The sequence below is a fragment of the Talpa occidentalis genome, unplaced genomic scaffold, assembly GCF_014898055.3.
Source record: "Talpa occidentalis isolate TD23 unplaced genomic scaffold, MPIMG_talOcc4v2.1 talOcc4.6, whole genome shotgun sequence".
NCBI lineage: Eukaryota > Metazoa > Chordata > Mammalia > Eulipotyphla > Talpidae > Talpa > Talpa occidentalis.
In genome coordinates this window covers 35,743,260-35,760,261 of record NW_023604972.1, presented here as the reverse complement: position 1 = coordinate 35,760,261, position 17,002 = coordinate 35,743,260, and the positions used below count along the sequence as shown (strand labels likewise).

Sequence of the window (17,002 nt, the reverse complement as noted above, 5' to 3'; positions counted from 1 at the left end):
AACAAGAATTTCAAATTATGTAGGTGCCTTACCCAGCCTGCACAGAAAGAGTACAATAACATGGCAAAGCAGATTCTGGAACTCGTGGCTCACTTTTCCACTATTCAATAGATATAGTGACCAGAATGAAGCTGATTTAACACGTTTTACTATTTCTTGGTACATGGCATCAAAGTCAGAAAGCATGCCAATTTTCACAAAATTTGCTGTGAATGAAGTTATATATAGTTAGTATTAAAGGGCATCAGACTAGTTCACAGAGTAAACACTTTCCTTCCTCCCACACCTCCTTGCAAGGCCACAACCATAAAAAATATGACCACAAAATAAGTAACAACCAAATGAAAAATAACATATCCTTAGCATGATTTTATCATTGATAAACAATAAAAAATATAAACTATGATTTTCTCAAATCTGTAGTGTGCATCAACCAAAAATGTATTCATAGTCTTCAGTTTCATACAACCATTGACCAAAATATTTGTAGGGACCTACAATCATAGTAGTTATTCTTCTTATTCTGATACATAATTAGCATTAGGCATTATACTCAAATATCAGATTTTGAGAATAACTTCTACTTTCTCTTTCAGTATATTTGCCATTAATATTGCAGTCAGCCATACAATTTTCCAAGCTATATTTGGCATAGAGAGTTAAATCTCTAATTTTGCTCTTTTTCATACATTAGCAACAAAATGGACCATTTTTACTGCATGAAAAATCATTTTATGCATGGTATAAAAACATGTTCCTTAGTATACTGAATCAGTGGCTTTAAAATAGGGATCTATATCACTTCAGATGAAATGGTAATTTCCAATTTACTCTTTCTAGCACCTCCCGCTCTATAATGAAAAAGTACCACCAGCACCTCTCCCACTATGACAGCAACAGACAACCTGGTGTTTAAGTTCCCAGACTTATAGGACAGTGGGTAACTTGCCACTCTCTAGACATGATGAGATATTTGGGAGTGGACAGAAAAAGAAGAAGAAAAAGAAAAAAACAGTGTCTCTAAGTAACAGGACAGTTTTATTGCAACTGGGTATGCATATCAAATGCTGCAGTTTATCTGTAGGTGGAACTTTCCATTGCAAATAAAAACAATAGCTCATCAATTAGTCAAGATTTACACAGATTCCTAGTGCCTTAAAGTGAAGATAAATTTTGCCTACTACTCAGACAAGCTCAGAGACTTTTAAGCTTTTCTTCTAATCTTTTCACTTTCCTTCTCTGACCTCACCTTCCGTGCTGCGATCTCGCCTTCCCACTTCTCTTGCTTCTATGCTCTTTTCTTCCCTTACTTTGTGATCTTAGAGTTGTTGACGAATCTGTGGTGGGTGATTTTCCTTAAGCATGTGGTGCGGGAGAGTGTGCTATTTCTCAAAGTACAAGCGGGAAGCTTCACAGGAAGCAGAAGGAATAGACGCATCAATTAATCCTTCAAGAAACTGTTCTGCCAGATGTTTATGCTCCTGTTGGACAAGATTTTATAACTGCAAATGAAATGGGAAACAGTGGTGAATTAATGTCCAGTAAAATATAATACAATTTTTTAGATATTCATAAATGGGCTTCCTATTTATACTTTTCTTTTTCTGCCACATATGTGAAATCATGACACTTGCAGATTTATGTGCCTCGGCATGTATAAATTTGCATTCCACATTCAACCAGAGACCAGTTCACTCCTTATTTATGATGTTGTTTTGGGTTGTACAATTTATATTATTCTTTTCATCACTTTTGTGCTTCAGTGAACCACATTTTAGTCATGGGTCCATTTTTGAGAATGGGGGATATAATGGAGCACGAGCATAAAAACAAAATTACAAATTTAATAATGTCAACAGTAGCATGAAAATGGCAAGAAAATACATTAGGTGAGACAAACTGTATCCTATTAGCTAAATATTTGCAGGCAAACAAACTATGAGTTCCTAAAAAGACATGTATAACTTTAAAAGGCATAATTATCATTAGTTGTATGAGTAATGGTATTTCCTTGCAAATAAAAATATTATGTTTCAGATTAATTTGAGGCTGAGAATGAAATAGTTTCATGGATTTTGGATTTTTCCTCTACACACTGAAAAACTACTTCCACCATAGCCAAAAACCAGACTTTAATAAGCATTGCTCTGGCTGCCAAAGCATCCTATCTTTTTTCATATTTCTTGACTCTAAATTCATTATATATTACCTTTTTTCTTTTCCCTCTGAGACATTATATGCGTACATATAGACACATACACACAATAATTAGGAAATAAATTAGAAAGACCTCTGTGTTTTGACCCCTTATCATCATTTAAAGCAATTAATAAAGAGCAAAGGGGCATAAAAACTTATCTTGACCTTAGAGTGCTTATCTCTCAGAAGTCAGATAAAACACAGCAGCATCTTCCTTTGTCCACAGCTTACATCTCCTCCACAGAATATGCAATGACTGCATCTTTTCTCAAGAGGGATGCTGTGTTATCTTCAGAGCACAAAGATCTAAAGGAAAGATTGATACTACAGGAAAAATAATATTGCTGATTCCAACAATAATGATACTGCATATCCATTTAGGAAAATAAGGTCTGGAAAAATCCAAAACTCCAAAATTTCTCTTATATGTATGCGATGCTATCGTGAACAAACATATGGGTTTTTAATGAAAAAAATGCAATTTTAAGTAAATGTTTAGGAAATTAATTTCATTGCAAAAATAACTACTCCCGTGCTTAGCATCAATAAACTGATTGGTTCAAAGAAGCTTCAAACTTCTTCCCCTTACTTATAAAATAAGACTTTTTTTTTCTTGAAGATATAAAAATAAAATGGGAAAATGTTCAAGAAATTAATTTGAAACCTGAAAACAACTGCATAAAGTTTAGACAAAAATAGACTTTTGTTCAATAAATGACTGTAAGATGAGAGTTGAAAATAAAATATTAGGGCCTCCCTTGTGGCACAAACCTATGAAGCTATCCACAGCCAATGCAACATGTGTTCAATCCCTGGCCAGGGAGATACCCACATGACGAAGCAGACAGACCTCTCCTGACTCTCCTGCTGCTCTCCTCGGCAATGTGTTTCAGTCAGTCTACCTATTCTGTTCCCCGCTCTGTCTCTGGTGAATCCTTTAACCCCCACACCTCTGGCTTGTACCCCAGTTCTTGTATGCATAAAGAAAAATCTTAAAAAAATAAAATATTATTCTGATTAATCAATAATTTATTATTTCTCAGAATAAGCTGATATATATATATATATGCTGAAAGCAGCATATACAAGTATTTTAGTAGAATTAGGATGCAATCATATATAAATCTGTGTGTATACATGTGTAAATTAAGTGATATGATTATAGATTGATTCAGTCGGCACATACCAATTCATATTTTTAAGATTTATTTTTTACTTATTTGTGCATAAAAGAATGGGGGTGTAGACCTCCCCTGGTGGCTCAGTGGTTGAACGCTAGGCTGCGAGGCTGCCCGCAGCCTCTGCAGCGCCTGTTGGTTCCCCGGCCACTGGCGAGGATCCCACCAAAACAAAAAAGAATGGGGGTGTAGGCCAGAGGTGTAAAGGGTGAGAGGATTCACCAGAGACAGAGTGGGAAACAGAACAGGCAGATCCACTGAAATACACTGCTGAGGGTGGCAGTGGGCGAGAGAGGAGGGGTCTGCTGTCCATGTGGGTAGCTCCCTGGCTGAGGATTGAACTTGTGCTGCAGTGGCTATGGATAGTGATAGTGCTGTGAGTTAATTCCTGCACCACCAAGAAGCCCATGTATCCATTTCATAAGAACTAAATCCATTCTAGAGAAACGATGTTCAGTCCTCACTCCCATTTGCAATCTATGCTGGGCATTGACATACATGCTGCTAAAAAGTCACTGCACTCAAATTTATAGAAGATAGTGAAAAAGATAGCATCTCCTGAGTTCTCAGCAAATTGGCCTATATTTTATCATTAATTTTAAAAATCATGTTGAGTGACCTAGAACTCTACCCAAAGGACACAAAAAACATTGATTCAAAAGAACACCTGTACCCCTATGTTTATTGCAGCACTATTTACAATAGGTAAAACCTGGAAACAACCCAAATGCCCAAAAATAGATGACTGGATCAAGAAGATGTGGTATATATGCACAATGGAATTATTCAGCAATCAAAAAGATAAACTCATGCCATTTGTAGCAATGTGGATGGAGCTAGAAGTAATTATGCTCAGTGAAATAAGCCAGAAGGAAAAAGAAAAGTATCGGATGGTTTCACTTATAACAGGAATATAGGGGAACCAAATAAGACATCAGTATAAAAAAATAATAACAGTACAAAACACAACAAAGCAAAAACGAACAATTATAAATAGGAGACTTACTGCAGGGGAGGAGGAGGGAGAGGGATCAGAGGGAGGCAGGGAAGAGCACGGGAGACTGTGGTGATGGTGCCTGGGTGCATTGGGAAAGGAAATTCTATGGGGACTAAACCTGAGGGGGTGGAGGGAAGCAAATATTGTTTAAAAATGATCAATAATGTAAAAAGAAAATAGCATTAAAAATAAATTTAAAAAAAAGAAAAAGAAATCATGCTGAGTGAGATACTTTATCCAGTAGAGTTTATGCAGGATCAATTATAGACCATAAAATGAAATGAAAGAAATAAGAATTTTGAAGAAATACCTTTATAGCAGGAATGGTGCAGTGAATCTTGGGTTGCTAAATATAAAATCTCAGCAATATGCATAACTTCTGACATCAAAGGCAGAACAGTGCTAAGTGAAATTTGCTTTCTAGTGATGACTATCATATTTCTGTAAGATGTTATAATGAAGAAAGTTTGCCAAAAATGTTTTTGTTTCAAGACAAATTAACATCAGCTGTAAACTTTTTAGTATGTTAGGTTTTATCCATCTGGGGCCTGCTATGATCTTTCCAGCAATCTTTTATTTTGACAAAACTAAATTCTAAATCCTATTGTGACATAAAAATGATGTCATTTATGTTAAAGTCCACCATTATGACAACTATATTTCATTTACCTGAGAAGAGGGCCAAATTTTAAACTTCCTGCCTACTATTTTGAAGAACTAGAGGATTCTAAGGCAGCCCAGCCAAAGAGTAGATCTGAAAAGGTGAATAAGTTTTTGGAAATTTTTAAAAATGGCATAAAAGGAAAAAATGGGGGTCCTTTTATAAGGCAACCAAATGCATACACACATATGATATGTATATGCATATATATTTACACACACATATATTGTGGCAAATATAAATTCTGATATGAGGGTGAGTTATATATATATATATATTTTAAAATAATTTTCATATATCTTGCATAGATACTTGGAGTAGCTTTAAGCGGTTCTTATATCTAATAAGAATATTTCTTAGATATGTGCAATATGATCATTTTTGTAACTTGATGGTTGGCAAAGTACTTTAAAGTCACTTATTAGCATCCTTTACAATATAAGACAACTTATAAAGGGAATGAACATGTTATGTATTAGCAATTGTCACTCTGGCAGTCAGCTGAAGGCTGGAATCCATTGATTTTTTCATGATATAAAGTGGATCTAAGGACATTTAGACTCAAAAATAATGATTTTAAATTTTAAAAAAATGTTGAAATATTGAAATATGGTTATAAAAAATCAATAAATCTTATGTTAAGAAACTAATGAACATAAATGAAACAAAATTTAGAAAGACAAGTTTTGATTTTTTTTTCTTGGATAAATTCATTTCTTTAAGCCCAACTTCTCTAAAAGGAAAAGGTTGGCATAAATTTTTCCTTAAGAGCCTTACAACCGGGCCTCCCCGGTGGCGCAGCGGTTGAGTGCTGGGTTGCAAAGCTGCCCGCAGCCTCCGCAGCGCCGGTTCGATCCCCGGCTGCTCCCCGGCCACCGGAGGAGGGTCCCACATGGCGCGCAGACCTCTCCTGCTGCCCTCAGCAGTGTACTTCGGTCCTTCTGCTGCTCTGCTCCCTGCTCTGGCTCTGGTGAATTCTCTCACCCTCCAGTGCTTCTGACTGTACTCAGTGCATGTATAAACAAAAAAACAAACAAACAAACAAACAAATAATAAATAAATAAATAAATAAATAAACAAACATGCCTCTAAAAAAAAAAAATTGAAAAAAAAAAAAAAAAAACCAAGAGCCTTACAACCCATGTCTCATGGAAAGCATAAAGCATAAAGATAAAGAAGGATAAAAAATATAAGTTTATTATTGCCTGAATTTTAATCTAAAAGTCAACATATATTGGCTGGGTGAACAATGGCAACTTATTTAACATTATGAACCTAAATTTTCTCTTAAAATAAGTATTCATCTATCAAAATTGTGGTGGGTGTTATATAAAATGATCAGAATTTACTGTCTGATATAGAACCTGGTATATGGCAGGCACAAAACATCCAAAACATCCTACCTACCCTGTTTTATTAACCAAAAATTTTATCAATTGTGAAGTCAGATTACCCAGTTTATAAGCTAAAGGTTATTGCTTTTAGGTTTTTCTAGCTAAGTAAATTGGGCAAGGGAACTATGCTTCTCCATGTGTAAAATTAGAGTTCTAAAATATGTTTTGTTTTCTCACCATTTTGTTGTTATAATTAAAAAGCATAGTCACAAAAAGAACAATATTCATGGACAGAAAGGAATCAACACTTCAGTGTGCTTAGAGAGTTCTGTTTTGCTTGCAGTATCATTTCATCATTATTGTAATATAAAGGGAGAAAAAGCAAAAATAGTTAATATCCTGGTCAAGGTCACCCAACTATTAAATCATAGAGCTACAAGTCAGTTCAGATATGCTCACATGCCCACTCCACACATCTTATTAAGTACTAAGGATTTTAGTAAAAGGATATGGCTGATCTTAAAGCAAGAGTTGTGAAGAGAAGGGTGAAGAATAGACTAATAGATGCTATTAGCAACTATCTGAGTGGCTGGCTGCTCTTTTAGCAGAACAAAATAACTCTAAACTGACTGAAGGAGTAATAGATAATAAGTAAACAAATCACATAGGAAAGGAAATTTTTAAGTAAAATATGACTGTCAAATGTACATGTCTAATAGTATATTGTTTTCTGTTTTTATAAACTGACAGTGAGAAAAGGAAGAAAATCCAATAATAATTCATCACATATTCTAATACACTTCAGCCAAAGATTAAAGGAACCATGCCAGTTGCTGCGACTGCACACAGAGAACGAAGAAATCCTCTACGAGCCCCATGGGTTTACAGAAGTCTATCAATCACCCTGTCAGTCTTCCGAATCATTATTCAAGTTGCTATCCCCAATTTTGTGGGATATATCAGACCAGCTCCAGCTCCATAGGTAATTTTTTTCCCTGAGAGTATTGGAATTTGTTCCTTTTTTATTCTTTAGGCTAATAATATGCGTCTCAAAATCTTTGAAAATGGTAGCAGGAAATTCAGTCACTAACTCTCATTATGTATGAGTGTGTATGGGTTGAATTCACAAACTGTTACCTTATTGTTAAGACAATGAATTTAACATATAGAAAATAGTTATTTAGTGCTGGTTATGTTAACTGTGAATATCATGCTTTCTTTAATTGCTTTGTATATGCCTTTGTTTATTTCAAGGATCTTCAAGGACAGGGAAATCATGTCTATATGTTTCCAAGTTACTGTAGAAATTTGGCAGTTTCTACTTATTTGATCAATGAAGAAAAACAGACTGGAAATTTTAACTAAATATTTACCAAAATTCAAACAACCAGCAAAACAAATTAGATATCAAGGTCTGTTTTGCTGATTGAATATATATATATATAAAATATCTGTGTGTATATATACATATATATATCTGTGTGTGTATATATACATATTTATGTATCTATAGTAACACAAGAATGGCTCTTACACATCTTTCAAAGGAAGTTTATTCTTTCATACAACAAACTTATATTATGTTTGGGCTTAAGACATTAGTATTAGCTTGATTGATATACATACAAAGAAGAACAAGATCCTGACAATAAAGGCATTTGTTAATGTTAATGTGAAAGGCACAGGAGATATGGGAACACCTTCCATACTGCTATTCAGGAATGCTTCTGAAAGATGTGAAAACTAAACAAAAAAAAATTTTTTAAAGATTTATTTATTCATCTATACAAGCACTGGGCACAGTCAGAAGCACGGGAGGGTGAGAGAATTCACCAGAACCAGAGCAGGGAGCAGAATAGGCAGACTGATGAAGCACACTGCTGAGGGGAGCAGCTGGTGGCAGGAGAGGCCTGAGCGCCATGTGGGACCCTCACCTGGCAGCCGGGGATCGAACCAGCACTGCAGAGGCTGCGGGCAGCCTCGCAACCCAGCTCTTAACCGCTGCACCACCAGGGGAGGCCCAAAACTAAACAAAATTTTAAAGATCAGTAGACATTACTTAACTGAAGAGGAAGGGACGAGCACTGCAGGTAGTGGTCATATAGTTGAGAGATCCATAAACATTTTAATATTTCCAACTACAATTTATTTTCATGGGAACAGAACTGTCATCCTTTATGCTCACCGATGCATTCCCAGTATCTAGAACAGTTCCTGATACATAGTACCTGTTGGTTAAAAGAATGATTAAATTATAAATTCTAAAATGCATGTCAAGAAACAGAAACCAGAGTTTAGAAGAGAGCCATATCACAGTACATCTTCAGGTGTTTTGTAATGACCCTCTTTGGTCTACCTTTTCTCCCTTAGGTCCATTACAACTCTGCAATATCTTGTGATAACATACTGTTCCTTCTCAATAACTGACACTCCTATTCATACTTGTTCTCGTAATGTAGAATTTTCTTGATGAAATTACCCATCTTTATCTCCCTATGTTCATTTACCTTAGGATATAACTTTGCTGATAGGAGCTAATTTAATTTGCCTTAATTTTTTTATGGGAGAAAATCTCTCCAGATGCATTTTCAGTCAGTCAAGGAACAATGAACAAACCATTGCTTATACGGTTGGGAGTTAAAAACATGCATGCATATCTTGTCTGACATGGGCCAGGCCTACACCTTTGAAATAATTATCTTTAAACTGCATAAATCACAGGTTTGAGTAAACATTAAAATAAAGAGCAACACAAAAATATTTTGTAAAACTTAAGATCTGACAGAACTGTAAGGGACTTATTAAGGACTACAAAGTCTTGAAACCAAGAACTTAAATAATATCAAAATCTCACATATTGTTATGACTGTAGTGGTATAACATGTTTGTAAAGCATGGATAAACATTTTTGGCAGCTATCAAATCACATCAGTAGGCAACTTCCTTTTCCATCTTGAAAGTGGCATTTAACTAAAACCACAGGGATACTGAAGATGGATCTAAATCTCTTTGTTCTTTATTTTCAAGTTTGAAAGGAATAGGTTCTTTTATTACATAAACAGTTTTCCAATTAATCTTCACAACTAATGTTACAGCACAGCAATCATCATCAGCCACACTGTCTACGTGAAGCAATCACCAGCAGGTCTAATGCACAATGCCTGGCTCTATAATCTCTGAATTTTCTAGCAAATACTAATATGAATGTGATTCATTATAACACAAATAAGCATATAATAACTACTCATCTTTTTATTTCTGACTTTACTGGGAAATAGGTCAATACTAGCCCTATGGGCAAAACGGATAATTGCTTCTGTGGATTATCCTTATTTCATTAATTTTATACTAGTAATTTGAATGCTTATCATTGTGTGTATATATATGCACATGGATAGCACAACTAACATATGTATGCACATAAAACATGTGTACATATACACATATATATACATACTTACACATACAACATTCATTTCCTTCCTTAACTACCCATTTGGACATTTGCATTATTTTTTATTTTTGTGAAATATAATGCTAAATCACTCTCTCGTACTAAATTTCAATTGTACCTGATCTTAAGTGTGCTATCAAAATAAGAAACAGTCTTCCAACCAGAGGTATAACAAATTTGATGCAACAGACTTGTTAACATGTTAACTAACATAATTTGGTGGAAATATCCTTCTGAAGAGAACTGCTGTGATGATGTGACACAATTGGAGAAGTAGGACTTTATTAAAAGGATACCGAAGATCTACAAATAGCCTGGTGTTTGTGAGATTCTCAGAAAAGCAGTCCAGTACCTAAGTCACCATGATTTTTTACAGAAATATGATTATGAATTCTCAAAACCATCATGTTGAGTGGCTAATACCTGTGAGATGTCATGAGTGTTTATTTGAGTTTACAGAATAATCCTATTATACTAAAAAATACAGTTTGCTATTTTTAAACACAATGATACCATTAAAAAATGACTGCATGTTATTAATTATATTTAATGTTGCTTTATTTTTTCTTTCCAGATGGACAGTGTGTTTTCTTCCTATTTTTAAAGACAGCAAAGTGGAAAACTGGTGAATATTATAGGGACACACTGAAAAGTGCATTGTTACTATGGCAATAAAAAAGAGAACAAATGTCCAAATACTTCTTGGTTAAGATCCATTTTTCTCGATGAAATTTTATAGTTTTCCGCATTAAGTATAACTAAATATTCTTCATGTAATAGTTTTTCAGTTAAGTTAAATATTTCCACTCATTTACATGCATAATTACCTACCATGTCTTGGTAATTTGGTGTACAAACATGACTAAAATACATTTTCTGACCTCCTTTAAGCCATTTTGGGAAAGTTGGTAAACTATAAGCTCAGCATAAAGCTGCAAGTGCCACAATAGACATTTATACGGGAAGCAATGTATCTAACATGCCCCTCCTCTTCCTCTTACTTTCTCTATTTTTTGGGAGAGTGAGAGAACACTACATTAAAGAACGAGGTCAGGAAAAAAAGTCCAGAGTTAAAGACACCCAGGAATGTAAGCTAAAGCTAAGGACATCAAATATAGATAACTAGAAGTTTGTAAAACAAAATAAAAATGTCATGATTCCCAAGATAGTATGCTGTTACTCATAGATGTGATACAAATATTATTTCATTAGTTATTTATTGTTACATAATATCATCACAAGCTTTGCATCTTAAAACAACACACATTTATTATCTCACAGATTTTGTAACCTTGGAGTCCAGGCACAATTAAGGTAGCTCCTCACTCATGCTACAAAATATCAGTCAGGACACTTATGTAGAATGTCAACTGGAGAAAAATATGCTTCTCCCCTTACATAGTTATTAGTAGCATTTAACAGTTCAGAACTAAGAGTTCCAGGATTTTTCCTGGTTGTTGACAGGGATAGTCCTTACCTCCTGGAGACCATCTGCAGCTCTTTACCATGTGAGAATCTCCAATATAGTCACTTGTTTCTTAACAGCCAACAAGGGAGAGAGTCTAATTGATGGGCACTATAATCTATGTAACAGAACTGCATGCCCATAAGCACACATCCTATCACCTGTCCTGTGTTCAGCTAATGAGAAACAAGTTGTCTGTCCATCTAAATTCAAGGGTAGTAGATTTCCCAAAGTATAAAGAGGAGTTGGGGTGATGGAGTATTGCATAGATATTAATAGAAAAAAATGAAATAAGTCCAATAAACATAGTGAAAAAATAACAATATTTGTTGCACTGTATTTCATACTGATGAATCTTGCCCCATCAGTTGTATCAGCTTTCTTAACAAAAATGAGAAAACATGTAGAAATAGTAGACATATATATTAGTCTTAGTATGATATCTATATGATAAAATATAGATGATAGATGATAGATAAACAGACATTTATTTTAAGGAATTGGTTCACATGATTTGGATACTGACAACTTCAAATTCTGCAGGGTGCACTTATAAGATAGAGGCTCAGAAAAGAACTGCAGTTGGAGTCTAAGGGCAGTTTCCCTTCCGAATTTCTTCCTTCTTGGAGGAAATTCAGTGTTTTTTTCTATTTATTCCTCAACAGATTAGATGAGACCCAAGCACGTTATGGGGGTATTCTGCTTTATGCAAAATCCATCAACTTAAATGTAAATCTCATCTAAAAACATCCTCAGAGAAACCATATAATGTTTGAACAAACATCTGATTATCTTGGCCAGGTCAAGTTGACATGTAAAATTAATTATTACAGCATCTTTAAGACTTCTAATAAGTGTCTTCAACATAGTTTCATAGTAATTCTACATAAAATCACTAATTTCTTTATGGATATTAATTTATAATGCTTTACTAAGTAAAAATATTTATCACCACTCTACTTTAAATTAGGGGATTGATAAATTCAAAATTTAAGCATTTTATCTAATGTCACACTGCTTGGTTCCAGAGTTTTGCTCTTAAGCAGTTACCATCTTACAAATCCTGTTGCTGAAAAGAGGCTGCAATTTGATTGTGCCAGGGGTGGTAGGACAGAAGACTTTAGAACTTTATTTAAAATTGCTAGCTTAGTGATCATCATCTTAATAGCTTTTTGTTGGATCATCTTCAATAAGTTCCTATTTCCTTTAGAATACTGTGAGCTTCATACTGTTATATTCTATTTTGCATCCAACTAGCACTAATCATATGTAAAACATAGTAGGTCTTATTCATTAAATAACAAAGTCCTTAATAATTGTATTTATGATCTTCCTAAACTCCAAAGTGATTTGGTTTCCGATTACTGTTTCGTATATTCTTTCTTTCTTTTTTAAAAGATTTATTTATTTAGGGCCTCCCCTGATGGCGCAGCGGTTGACGCCAGCCTGTGAAGCTACCTGCAGCCTCTGCAGTGCCCGTTCGATCCCCAGCCACCGGCGAGGGTCCCGCATGGCGCAGACCTCTCCTGCAACCCGCTGCTCCACTCAGCAGTGTCTTTCCGTCGGTCTGCCTGTTCTGTTCCCCGCTTTGGCTCTGGTGAATTCTCTCACCCTCCCGCGCTTCTGACTGTACCCAGTGCTTGCATAAATAAATAAATAAATCTTTAAAAAAAAAGATTTTATTTATTTATTTATTTATACAAGCACTGGATACAGTCAGAAGCGCGGGAGGGTGAGAGAATTCACCAGAGCCAGAGTGGGGAACAGAACAGGCAGACCGATGAAGTACACTGCTGAGGGGAGCAGCGGGTGGCAGGAGAGGTCTGCGAGCCATGTGGGACCCTCACCCGCTGCCGGGGATCCAAGGAGAGCTGCAGAGGCTGCGGGCAGTTTCGCAACCCAGGGCTCAACCGCTGCGCCACAGGGGAGGCACTTCGTGTATTCTTATCTCCATTAAATCTATCCCATGTCATAAATAAATGTTTTTGAGGTTTAGAAGCTCTAGTAAGACAAGGCAAGTGTCTCTTTTGCCATGTTATTCCCAGTGCCTAGTACTGGAGTGGACATATAACAGGGGCACAATAAATATTTTTCAGTTGAATTTGAAGGACTATGGAAGGTGTAAAGAGCAAAGATGGAAGCAAGGAAGAAATGTTACTTGGTAGAATAAAAGTCCCCTAAAGATGTGTAGATTCTAATCTCCAGAAACTGTAAACATTTTTATGTGGCAAAATGAATTTTGAAATAAGATGAAGTTCAGGATCTTGATATGGGAGGAATACCTGGATTATCTGGGTTGATTGAATGAAATCACAAGGGAACTTAGTAAAAGAGGTGCAAAAAGGTAGTTTTCAGGAGATGTAATAATAGAAGTAAAGTTCAGAGAAATGTACTTTAAAGATTGAGAAATGTCAAGAAATGCAGATAATGCAACACGCAAAAAGTGAGGAAATACTTTCTGAAGTCTCCAGAAGAAACAGAGGGAAAATTTCCTCAACTTGATTTAAAAAAAATATCAACCCCAAACCTTACAATCTGCATCATACTTAATGATGAGAAGCTAGTTGCTTCTGCTCAAAGATTTGGAACAAGGCAAATATATCTCTTATATCTCCTATTGAACATCATTCTGGAAATCCTTGCTAATACAATAAGAAGAGAAAAAAAAGCCACACGTGTTGGAAGAAAACAAACTATCTTTGTTTTCAGAAGACATAATTGTCTATGTATAGAATACAAAGAACTTCTAGAAAATTATAAGAGGAAGTCGAGGTGACTTTGTTTTAATAATGAGTTTTTGGATATAACACTTGACAAATGATCAATGAAGGTAAAAATTGATAAGCTGTACTACATTAAAGCTTCTGCTCTGCAAAGAATACTGTTTAGAAAATGAAAATTCAAGTCACTAGAAGAAAACATTTTCAAAATAGATATTTCATAATGGACTTATATCTCCTAAATCTGCAAGAATCCCTGAGACACAATTAGAAAGCATCCCAATAAAAAAGTAGGCAGAAGTTCTAAGAAGTCACTTCACCAAAGAAGATACACAGATAACAAATGAGCATATGAAATGATGGTTATTAGAAACCTGCAAATTAAAGTAAGATGACACTTAGAACTACTAAAATGATTAAAATCCAAAACATTGACAATACTAAATGCTGGTAAGGACCTGGGTTGACAGAACTACTGTTTCATTGCTAGTAAGGATGCAAATAGTATATAGTTACTTTGGAAGACAAACTGAGAAGTTATTTTTTGGTGGTTTTTTTTTTTTTTTTTTTACACAGTTACAGTTTTGCCATCTGAACATGCTCACAGGGACTTACCCAAACAGTTTGAAATTTTGCATTCATACAAAACACCTGCAAACAAACATTTCTAGAAGTTTTAGAAATAATCGTTAAATATTGGCTAAGGTAGCTTCCTATAGCAAATGGATAAACTCATACATCCATACAATAGTATAATATTCAATGGAAAAAAACACTATCAAGCCATGAAAAGACATGGAGGAATCTTAAATGCATATTGTGTAAAAAATGTGAAAAGATTATAAACTACATGATTTTAACTATCTGATATATCAACAAAGGCAAAACTACAGAGAAAAGATCAGTAGTTTTCAGGAGGCAGGGAGAAAATGAGGAAAGGATATATCACTGGTGGGTGTACAAGTAGTTTTAGGACACAAACTATTCTATATTATTCTATATTATTATTCTACTGGCAGATATGTGACTATGTATTTGTCAAAATTCATCAAATTATACAACACAAAGAAACCAATGTAAACTATCAACTGTAGTTAACGATAAATTACTGATTCAACAACTGTAACAAATGAACCACATCAATGAAACAATACCAAATAGAGAAAATTGTTGGCAGGGGCTTGGGAAGAGGGAGAATGTTAGAATTCTCTGTACTTGGTCTTCATTTTTTTTTTTCTGTGAAAGTGACACTTATCTAAGAAATAAACTTTATGACTTTAAATAAAGTGTTTGGGAAAAGATTGTTAAAAGAAACAAATTTGCTGCTTAGTGTTCTATTGCCACTAGGCATAAAGTAGAAAAATCACAAATGGCTAATGTTCTACTTTTTGTTTTGTTTATATTTCTATTCTGGTCTATTTCTCCAATTCAAAAAATGTTCTCCAAAAGATGTATTTTGGAACAGTTGTCAACTTATTAATAGAGGTAGCACTTCTGACATCAAGTGAGAATCAGCTCTATATTTCAACAAGAGAACACAAAAAGGCTTGCATTTCTTGCATTCCTTAAGGTTTCCACTAACTGCTCATTAACTTTTGTAGGCTACTTCAAAAAGCAGAAACAGGATTCAGGTACAAAAGCCTTGAAGGAAAAAAAAAAACATTTAGAAGGCCAATTCCTATATTATTCTATATACATACACATCTTCTCTTGAAGGCACTGTTTGTTTCTTTTATTCAATGGTAGATCTCAAGCATTCTACAGAGAAATCTATTCCCAAAGCCAACAAGTACTGCCAAACAGGTTAGATCTAAAGGTGAAGTCGAATTCGTTATCATGAAGAGAAACTATGGAAAGCCTAAAAGTTCTTTCATCTGAGCACTTAACAAACAACAGTTCAAAATTCATCGGGGTTGTAAGTATAGATGACACTCAAAGTCTGAATTTAAACACAGCATCTGAAAGTATAACATTAGCTTTGTCCAAAGGGCATGTGTTACTTTCTAGGAGAGTGTCCTCTATTAAGAGACTGAAAGCAAATAAAAACATTTTTTCTCTACTAGAAGATGTTTCCAGTAATAAAATTTTGACAAAATGTATTCCCTATTATTGTTATACATACAGAAATAATTAAGTTGCATGAATATTTACATTATAAATATATTTATTTTATAAAATAAAAAAATATAGAAGACATGTAATAAATTTAAATGTCAATACATATTTTTTCATCTACATGAAACACTACTGGTAATTTCACATAGGTACCAAAAATAGAGGGCGATAGCTCTCATCATTATAACTTGCTTATAACAGGAGAGTATTTCTTTTTTTAAAAATCAGTTTTTGTCTTTTTTAAAATTTATTTTATTTATTTATGCATACAAGAACCGTGGTATAGGGTGGCACAAGGGGTTAAGACACAACCTATGAAGCTGTCCGCAGACACTGAAGTACTAGTTCAATCCCCAGCCAGGGAGGTGACCCACATGGCGCAGCAGACCTATCTCGCCTACTGCTACCCTCAGCAGTGTATTTCAGTAGATCTGCCTGTTCTGTTCCCCACTCTGTCTCTGGTGAATCCTCTCACCTCCACACCTCAGGCCTGTACCCCAGTTCTTATATGCATAAATAAATAAATCTTAAAAAAATGAAGTTATTGAAGGAAATAACCTAGATTAAAAAAAAAAAAAAAGAACTGTGGTATAGGCCAGGGGTACAGGGGATAAGAGTATTCACCAGAGACAGAGTCGGGAGCAGAAGAGGTGGATGGACTGAAATACACTGCTGAAGGGAGCAGCAGGCAAGAAAGGAGAGGTCTGCTATGCCATGTGGGTGTTAGCTCCCTGGCCTAGGAATCTGTGCCCGATAACTTGACAGTGCTAAGATTTTAACTCCTGTACCACCAGAGAGGCTCAAACAGGAGCGCATTTAATAGCTGCTATCTTCTATAAAAAATTGCATGCTTCAAATGAGTGGAAACTCCAAATATAA

The 17,002-nt window shown here is 34.9% G+C and overlaps 1 long non-coding RNA gene across 1 annotated transcript; it reads left to right on the top strand.

Annotated features, from left to right (window-relative positions):
* The first annotated feature begins 5,011 nt into the window (after window positions 1-5,011).
* On the top strand, window positions 5,012-10,511 carry LOC119261080 (uncharacterized). Its single transcript, XR_005128903.2, has 3 exons — window positions 5,012-5,136; window positions 7,120-7,351; window positions 10,398-10,511. It is a non-coding gene; the product is annotated as an uncharacterized LOC119261080 (long non-coding RNA).
* Window positions 10,512-17,002: the final 6,491 nt, after the last annotated feature.